We start from the raw sequence: 10435 nt of genomic DNA on the forward strand, positions 1-10435 counted from the left end.
GGTAGGGGTCACATATTTAAAAGGGCCTAGGGCGGCACTTGTTCTAAATCCGGCCCTGCCTCCAGGTACAATATATTTTAAGAGAACGTTACACTGACGTTTGTTGTCTCCGTATTACAAGTGCGTAACATAGTAAATTTTATGCTCAGCAGAGCAACTTAGAAAACTTTTTTTTAAAATTTGAGTGAATTTACCTCTTATAAAATGTAAAGGTAAGATTATTATCCAGGCAATGACGTACACTTTTTGTTATATTTTAAATTTAAAGCGAGTTATGTGTATTTTAAAATTGTAAATTATTTGTACCTACATCATATTTTCGTTTTTAAATTGTTTATAGAGAAGACCTAATTAAAGTATCATACCGGTCGAGATGATTAAATAGAAACTGATTAACATTTATCAGTTATATATATATTATATTATTTATTATATGTTCAATAAAAAAAATTAATTAAAATTCTTTTAAAAATATGTCTAAAATAACTTAGTAACGACCTTGTTTGATACATTTTAATTACGTTTTATACTACGAATATATCAATTACAATATATAGATTAATATTTGTATAGATATATTGATAAAAATTATCATGCATAATTATAACAAACTCAATAAGATAGATATTAAATGTATAAGGTAGATATTATAGGACACTACGTTTAGTTTTAGTTCAATATTTTTCGAAAATTGTTTACACGTAAACGAATCAAGTTTCTTTCAACGAATATTTCTCGTCTGACGACTCCTTTTGCAGCTGGTCTGGTAAATCGTAAACCATTTCAATTCAATTAATCAACGCGCGTTTACTTACTATGAAAAAAGTGGCTCTCAGACCAAAAAGCCAGACAAAACTGAATGGATGTGGTTTGTTGGATTTTAGTTTTGAAAACGGATTATGATTGATCAACAAGATTATTAGGTTTGAATAGGGGTGATTTTTAATATGCCAAATGCTGTTAGTGTCACAATGAATAATATAAATAAAAAATATCATATTATTATTCATCGATATCACAGCAGAAAAAATAGATAGGTGTTCAAAATCGCCTCTCTAATATTAATAAAAACATCTTATTTTAAATCAATATCTCCCTTGCAACACGCCGAATCTTTTATAATAAAACGCTAATCTAAAATAAATAAGTAATAGTACCTAGGTACCAGTGGCGGCACGTGGGTAAAATAGTTAGTGGTGCACATTTATAAAATATATATGTAAATATGTAATACTTTATGTATAGTAATAATAAATGATAAATTAGGTACATTATAAAAACTGAACTTTAGTATTCTTACATAATAATTAATTACAATATAAGTATATAACGTACGTCGTACGGTAAATAATAATGTATAGTGTATAATAATATAGAATTAATATTCGAACGTTGTTGATAAAAATAGTTCTAGTTACAATAGACGTGTTACAACGGTCCATGATAGCGGGAACGTCTGGGAAACGACCGCCACCCATCACCCGATCTACAAGGCTATGCCGCCGCTGCCGTTTGTATCATAGATTAGAATATTATAAGTAGAGCGCGGATTTTTATGCACTAAAAAGTATTGAAATATGCCATAAAATATGCAGTAAAAATAATGAAAATATGCAAAAAATATGCAGTAAAAATCATGAAAATATGCAAAATATATGCAAGATTTTTTTTTCTTAATTCAAAATTTACAAATTAAACAACTTATAATAATTAATTATTTAAATACTTAATAAAAAAAAACGTAGGGAATTTTCCGGATAACTAAATGTTTTTTTTTAATCGTATTTATTACTAAAATTAATAATCATATGCATTTCGAGTTTTTCTTCTGTGAAGCTCTGACGTTTATCGGTTAATATATTATTAAAGTCTGAGAACGAACGTATCAACGTTCTACGTCAACTGAAGTTGTTGGGGCATATTTGAAGCAACTTAATATTATCGGGCCTTGATAAAGATCTTCTAGCTGAACGTTTTCACCTAATAGTAGTGCATCAATTTTTCATAGAATTTCCAGACCTTTATTTTTATTGGAAAGCTCGTTTAATTTTATTGTAAGTGTTGCACCTTTCGATCCAGGAATAGAATGACTTTTTTCTTTCGTTTTGTCAATTATTGAAAAGCTTTTATGTAAAGTCATATTTTGAGTTTCCAGTTTTTTATGACTATAAAATTTATTTTTAATTTTTCTACTTGACAAAATATTATTTTATAAATTTATTTTTGCTTCAATATGCAAAAATATGCAATAACATTTAAATATGCAGAAATATGCAAAACAAAATTTCACTATTAGTTTCAAATTATGATGATTCGTGGAGATAACTGACAAAAATCCAAAAATATTAAAAAGAATAAAATATGCAATTGCATAGAAATCCGTACTTTAATTATAAGTTTGTATAGTTGTGAGCACAAGCCACAAATCATCTGCGAACAAGTGCCATGACGAAACATCGTTTAGTATGCGTGTAGTGGGAATGTAAATGTTTATGCGCATGCGCCAACCGAGCATATTTTCACTGTGCTCATTCCATGTTAATCGGCGTCGGCGTCATCGTAACGTCTTGTACTTGTAGTCAGTACTCTTAGCTGACAGCTGTACCATAGTCCACAACACATACAACATCACTTATGACTTATCACTTATCAGTTATCACCTATGACAGTACTTCCCTGATATACTTGCTTTATAATGTAGAATACTATGTTAAATATATAACTAATTAGTCAACAACATTATTTTTATTTTTGTCAATAAATATTAATTCCTTTCATAAATATTATGTAATACAATTATTGCTGTAGAGTAATTCAATATTCTTAAAAAAATATAGGTGGTACATGTGCTCTTGTGCTCCACTGCTAGGTACTATATAGTGATAGTGGATGGTTTTACTAATTTTGTTTTAACAATTTTGAATATTTTTTTTATGGAAATCTTGAAACGTTGAACATTATCATTATAGGTATAGGTAGATACATGGTAATATCAAATTGAATAACTTCTGCTATGGGCATAAGCTTATAAACTGGAAATGAAAAATTGAAAACCAACATCTCTATAAATCAACACACAATTTAATGACTGGTTTTAGTGGTGTTACATAATTTCTCACTATACCTAATCATTAAAAGTGTAATATAATAATAATTATAACACTATTTATATAGCTTATAGAAGAAAATCAATTATTTAATTTATCATAAGGTACCTGTAATCTATATTTATTTCTTGTTAGCCATTTATTAATAAACACATTGTATTTTTCGAAATATATTATTTCTAGATGGTTCCGCGCGTTTTGTCCATTGTAAAAAATTACAACTTTTAAAAAAAAATTGTGATTGTTCAACTCTTTTTGAGTACAACTCAGCCTCCCCGGTAGGCACTCCAACTACGTCAGATCGTGGCCAATGTGTGCTAGCATATCAAGTAGGCAATGTGTGAAAATTCGATTTGATGCATCCCAATTAAACGATTAACCAATGGCAACCAATAAAATAATAAATACTAATTTCTACTAATTATTTCTGCTATAACCGATAATAACCATTTATAAACAAAAATATCCACCGTATATATCTCAAAATCCCCGTTTGAGCACCTCCCGAGTTGGTGGACCTACCTGGTACAATTGTGAATTTAAATCATCCCGGGAACCACTCAAACATTCCATCAAAATTGGTCCAGCCGTTTAAAATGCATTGAAATAATAATAATTTAAAAAATAATAATTATTATTATTAAAACCAATAGTTACCATTTACAAACTAACAATTCCATCGTAAATCTCAAATTCCTTGTTATTTGAGCACCTCCCAATGTCAAACCTCTAATTTACCCTTTTTAAATTAGCCTATCTCATTTCCAGAGGTCTAATCTATTTCTGTACCAAATCTCATCGCAATCGGATGAACGGTTTAGGAATGTATAAAGGACAAACACACGGGCAAACATTAATTTATATATATAGAGATATTAGATATTATACCTATATTTTAATTATGTAAGAAAAGTGCAAATTATGTTATGAAATTTTATTCTGAATAATTAAATAATAAATCTGTATGAGGAAATATTTCACAATACATACCCAACATCTTCCTTGAACGGTGAATGTTTACAACGATAAGATACCTGTAAGACTTGACAAAAAATAACAACACAATAATACAAAAATATAGATAATTATTATATTATATTGTATTACAAAATATTTAAACAGTATATTTTTGATATAAAACCATCCTTTATTTTAATTTTTTTTAATTTTATTGATAAATCATTACCAAATTTAAAATGTTTTTACTTAAGAGGATGTCAGCGCACTATTGGTTTTCTCTCTCTGACCCACGCGCAACATAGACAAAACGCATTTACGCAGAATCGTTTTTTCTATGTTTTTGAGTAATCTTAGAATAAAATCACCCATTACAAAAAAGATAGAAAATAATATTTTTGAGGGAATGTCATATCAATTTATCTAAATATTGCTTCAAAACAAGTTAAACATCATTTAAATTTACAAATTTTTTTTTGTTTATTTTAAAACTCAAATACAAAGTCAAATAACAATAAAATATAAAATCGATATGACATTCCCTCAAAAATATTATTCTCTATCTTTTTTGTAATTGGTGATTTTACTCTAAGATTACTTGAAAACATAGAAAAAACGATTTTGCGCAAATGCGTTTTGTCTATGTTGCGCGTGGGCGAAAGAGAGAAAACAAATAGTGCGCTGACATCCTCTTAATAGTTAATATATACATAATATAATGTCTAGATAAAATATTCATTAAGAAAATATTTAAAATACATTTCAAATACTTTTAAGATTTAAAATAAGTAATAAATAAACAGAAAAACATGGCATATTGGGAGATAAATAAATAAAATATTAAATTAAAATTAAATTATTTTAAATATAGGTAGGTACTGTTTAAAACTCAAACAATTTATTTTGTTCAAAACATCGTTTTAAACAAAAAATACAGTTTTTTTTTGTTTTTTTTCATAAATGAAAAAATTTATCAACTGAATATTGTGCAACTATTTACTTTTTGTATTAAAGTTAAAACAAATATCAATATGGTGGACTAATGGGAGTGGGGATTCATTATTGGTTATAATTTGTTAGACATCGTTTCTGGTGTATGTGTGTGTTTGTAGACTGATAGAGCAAAGAACAAGAGTTCAAAATTGAATAGAATTTTTTATACACAAACTTAGTGATGTAAAATTTAAATATTTTTATACTATGATAAAATATGAATCAAACCATTACAATGAACGAGGAAATAATATAATGACTATAGAGGACAAATACCTGCAGTTGACTGTTGGTGATCACTGATCACTCATAAACAAAAGAAACAATATATCGTAGAGTAGGTTATAACTTATAAGTCCAGGGTTGGGATTTCTAAGCATTCGCATATTTCTTATGAAATACTTAAAAAATAGCAGAGTAAGCTAAAAATATGATTCATGATATAGCTGAGAACTCAAATAAAAAATGTTATTTTGCTTTTTTTGGACTTTTTGAGACTTTTTCGAATTTTAACTGTTTTTGAATCAAAATTGGTCATATTTTATGAAATTATATTTTAGTAAATGTGTTATTAGATTTTCGTCAATCGAATTATTACGATAATTTCGTATTAGGTATTTTTTTTTACAGCCCTTCAGGATTCTGATCAGTGCCTAAATTATTTCAAAACTTAAGTAGGTTAAGTTACTACTTATAATAATTTGTAAGTGATTTAAAAATTATTAATTAAGAAATTTCCTTTTTTTTTGCATATTTTGTTGTTTTTATTGCATATTTAGCGATATTTCAGGTAATATTATAGCGCATATTTATGCAATTTTAAGTACTATAAAATCCCAACCCTACTAATGACTATACTTACATGATGGAGACTTGACAATGTTTTGTAATGCGAATAAACCTGAATACATGTTAGCAGATTATATTGATATATATATAGGTTATTTTGTTTTCGAACAATGCAGATTGACTTCAGAAGCATTAAATCCAACAAATATCAATAACACGGTATTAATCTTAAGCTTATTCAAAGAACAATTACCTGGCTAGGTATCGTCAGCGATTCAAAAGATGATGGTTTTTGAAAACCTGGCTTTTTAGTTTCTAAGTTATAATGCCAATTTTACTTTAGTCACCATAACGTGCGCCCGGCTTGTTAAAATATGTTACCTATATGAATCTAATGATTTATAGAGACATGTTTTTCATAATTATTCGGATTGCAGCTTATACATTGTGAAAGGTTAATAGATATATAGTGTGTAGCTCGTTGTCCTCAACATTATATAAAATTAATACGTAGCATCAATGGACTCTAGCACATTATGCAGCAAATTTCCATAGTTCACTTCATAAATCAACAGGCTCATTACACTTCAATTTACATATACCTCCACCACCCCGTAGGCGTCTCAAACGCGGTCGCCCGGACGACCTAATTCTGTAAACATCTGTAGATATAGATAGCCTTTATTGTTATCTAATAATAATAAAAAAAAAAGGTGGATAAGTGGAAGTTGCTCTGCTGTACAGTAGGTTACAAGTGGGTCACTGTAATGGATGGTGTTAAATTTGAATTCAATGATATAATATCATTGTATAAAAAAAACGATTCTGAGGGAAAACGGTCAGTCAGCCTATGATTTTACCAAGTATATTAATTGATGATATTATTGTGAATAAAGTAATTTATATATAACCTATTTACGTGGAGCCTTGTTTTAAATTTTCAATCCTTAGCCATAAAAGTTAAACATTTTATAAATTTTTAACCACAAAATAATTAATAAATTACAAATTTGATAAATGTTGTCAAAATTTGAACTTTAAATACTTATAAAAAAAAATTGTGCCTATGTATTTTTAATATTTTCTAAATACTATTAGAATGATATATCAGGAGCCTTATATTAAATGTTCACGCTTTTTTACCCAGCAAATTTTATTGATATTTATAGAAAAAAAAACTAAAAAAATTGAAAACTGACAACGTCCGTAAACAGCTCAAAAAAGGTCAAAATATTTTCAAAATTTTATCGTGTATAGAAAATGCTAATATAAACATTAGGTAAAATTTTCAATTATCTACAGTCATTCGTTTTTTAATTACAATAAAATAATAAAATTGTTACATGAGAAATCGAGTGAATATCAAATGTTGTAAAAATATAAATTTCAGACGCTCATAAAAATTTAATTTAAGTTTCTTGTAGACATTTTTTTTTTTGATAAAGGTAGACAAACTTATGAGTAATCTTATATTACATTTTCAAATCTTAGATTTAAAAAGAAAAATTTTTATGAATTCTCAACTCAAAAAAATTTGCCAATTTTCGTGATTTTTCCGTATTTTGTCAAAATTTGAACTTTAAATGCTTATACATAAAAACTGTGACTAAGGATTTTTAATTTTTTTCATCTGCCTTTGAAACAATAACCTAGGAGCCTTCTATTAAATTGTTAAGCTTTTTTACTCAACAGATAAAATTTTATTGATATTTATAGAAAAAAAAACTAAAAAAATTGAAAACTGACAATGTCTGTAAACAGCTCAAAAAGAGTCAAAATATTTTGTGAATTTTATGGTGTATAGAAAATGCTAATATAAACATTCAATCAAAATTTCATGTCCCTACGGTCATTTGTTTTAGAGTTACACCAAAAACCAAAATCTATTTTCTCGAAAACAGATTTTGCGTAAAAATTCCCGTTTTTCCTTAATTTTTCTTTTGTTTTTCGCGTCGCTTTTTAAAACTACTGGGAAATTTTTACCAAAGTACCAACTAGATTCACTTTTCTATCAGAAAAGTTACTGTTGAAGAAAATCCAAGCACTTTTACTGTCCTAAAAGGTTGATGACAGACACAAAATAAAAAAACACACATTATTGTAAGATCAATACATTCATCGCTTCGCTCAGAATCTAAAAGAACATTAATTTTTATAATATGAAGGATGGAAATATTTTTTTAAATTATTATACACTGATTTGTAAATATGCATAAAAATAAATCATAAAGCCAAATAAATCAAAACAAATAAACTATATGAATTAAAAACTTTATACCTATTTTTTTAAATAATAATATTACTAGTTGTTCGCTGATTGTATTATCTACCTAATTTTTATATCGTGTTAAGGCATTAACGGAGGGAGGGGGGTGGACAAAAATATTCTGTAGAATATATAAACTCATATTTTAAGGAATTGTTAATTTCATCCGAAAGAGGGTCGTGATAATGAACACATATTTTTTATAAAAAGTGCTGCAAATATATTTAGTTATAAAAATGTTTTTGTTGTGATATATAATTCCAATAAGTTTAAATTACATTTTAATGATGTTCAATATAAATGTGAAGAAAAAATTGAATTTTTTCCTTCACTTAGGATATAAGTACCTAGTATGTTAATTAAATCAGAAATATTTTTGTTACTAAAGCAATACATTTTAATTGCTGCAGTAGATTATATCCCGTAATTGATGCAGTGACTTACACTGTAAAGGATGTGTTGAATTTTAAAATAATAAATCATTGTATAGGAAAAACAATTTATTTGTGTGAATAAGTTTATCGTATTATAGCTAAAAATGTATGTAAATATTTTGAATATTTCTTCGTTTTTAATATATATAAAATAATAATACTGCCGAAAACAGACATAAAAATTTAAAAAATTAACAAATTAACAAAAAAAAAGGTGAGCAAGTGGGTGTCGATATGCTGTACAGTAGGTTCCAAGTGGGTCACTGTAATGAATGGTGTTAAATTTGAATTCAATAATATAATATCATTGTATAAGAAAAACGATTCTGAGAGCAGACGGTCAGTCAGCCTATGATATTACTCAGTATAATATTTGATGATATTATTGTGAATAAAGTAATTTATATTATAATATAACCTAATTAAGTGTAACCATGTTTTAAATTTTCAATCTTTAGATATAAAATTTGAACATTTTATACATTTTTAATTAAAAAATAATAGTTAAATTTTGACGAATTTTAACTAAACTCGCACTAAATCTTTATAAAAAAAAATTGTGCCTATGTATTTTAAATATTTTTCAACTGCTATTGTAACAATATATCAAGAGCTTTGTATTCAATCTTCACGCATTTTCACCCAACAAATACAATTTCATTGACAGTTATTATAGAAAAAAAACTAAAAAAATTGAAAACTGACAATGTCCGTGAACAGTTCAAAAAGAGTCGAAATATTTTCAGAATTGTATGGTGCATAGAAAATAAAAATATAAACTTTCATTGAAATTTTCAAGTATCTACAGTCATTCGTTTTTGAATTACAACAAAATAACAAAATCGCTACATGAGAAATCGAGTGAAACTCCAATTTTGTAAGAATATGAACATCAAACGCTCATAAAAATTTAATTTGATTTGTTATTGTAGACAATCGCCAGGCTATAAAAAACAAGGTAACTATAAAAGTATTTGCTCCAAATTCCTCGTACCTGCAGCTGATTGTTGGTGATCGTTCATAAACAAAAGGAACAATGCATCGTAGATTCGGTAATAACTATACTTACATAGTCTCCTTAACTTCACTATATTTTGTAATGCGAATAAACCTGAACACACTACGCTAACAAATTATATTAATATCACCAGGTTTCCATTTCCGAACAGTGCAGAATAACTTTAGAAGCATTATTAAATCCTATAAAAATGAATAACACGCGGAATATTAATCTTGAGCTTATTCTAAGAACAATTATAGTAATTACATACCTACATTTTGGTATCGTCAACATTGTTGCATGCGGACAGTCAGCGATTCAAAAGATGACGGTTTGAAGTACCTAAAGTTGAAATCAATGTCAACGGTGAATGAAATAATGGTAAATTGTCAATAATTATAAACCGTGAAATTATAGTCCTCTGGTCTTGACGGCTCTGGTATATATCTGATTATACTGTGTTTCCTTTGACATATTGTTTTCGTTAACGATGTAACCACCTGGCTCTGACGCTTCTAATGCTAATTTTAATATAGTCATCAATTTTAGAAGGACGTCTTGTTTGCGATTTGTTTGCATATGCGCCTGGCTTGTTAAATGTTACCTATATGAATCTAAAAGGATTTAAATACATGTTTTTAATAATTATTCGAATTTCAACTTATACATTGTAAAAGAATTATTGATATAGTCTGTAGTTCGCTGTCCTCAACATGAGTTTAATATAATGTAATATTAATCCGTAGAATCAACAGTGCTGTAGAACAATATGTTTTATTAACTGAAGACAGCAATATTTTTTTTAAATTATAATTCACTGATTAGTGTCGTAAAAATGCATAAGAGTGAATATTTAAGACAAATAAATGTAATGATGAACGTATGAAAA

This window comes from Metopolophium dirhodum, chromosome 6 (assembly GCF_019925205.1).
Source record: "Metopolophium dirhodum isolate CAU chromosome 6, ASM1992520v1, whole genome shotgun sequence".
NCBI lineage: Eukaryota > Metazoa > Arthropoda > Insecta > Hemiptera > Aphididae > Metopolophium > Metopolophium dirhodum.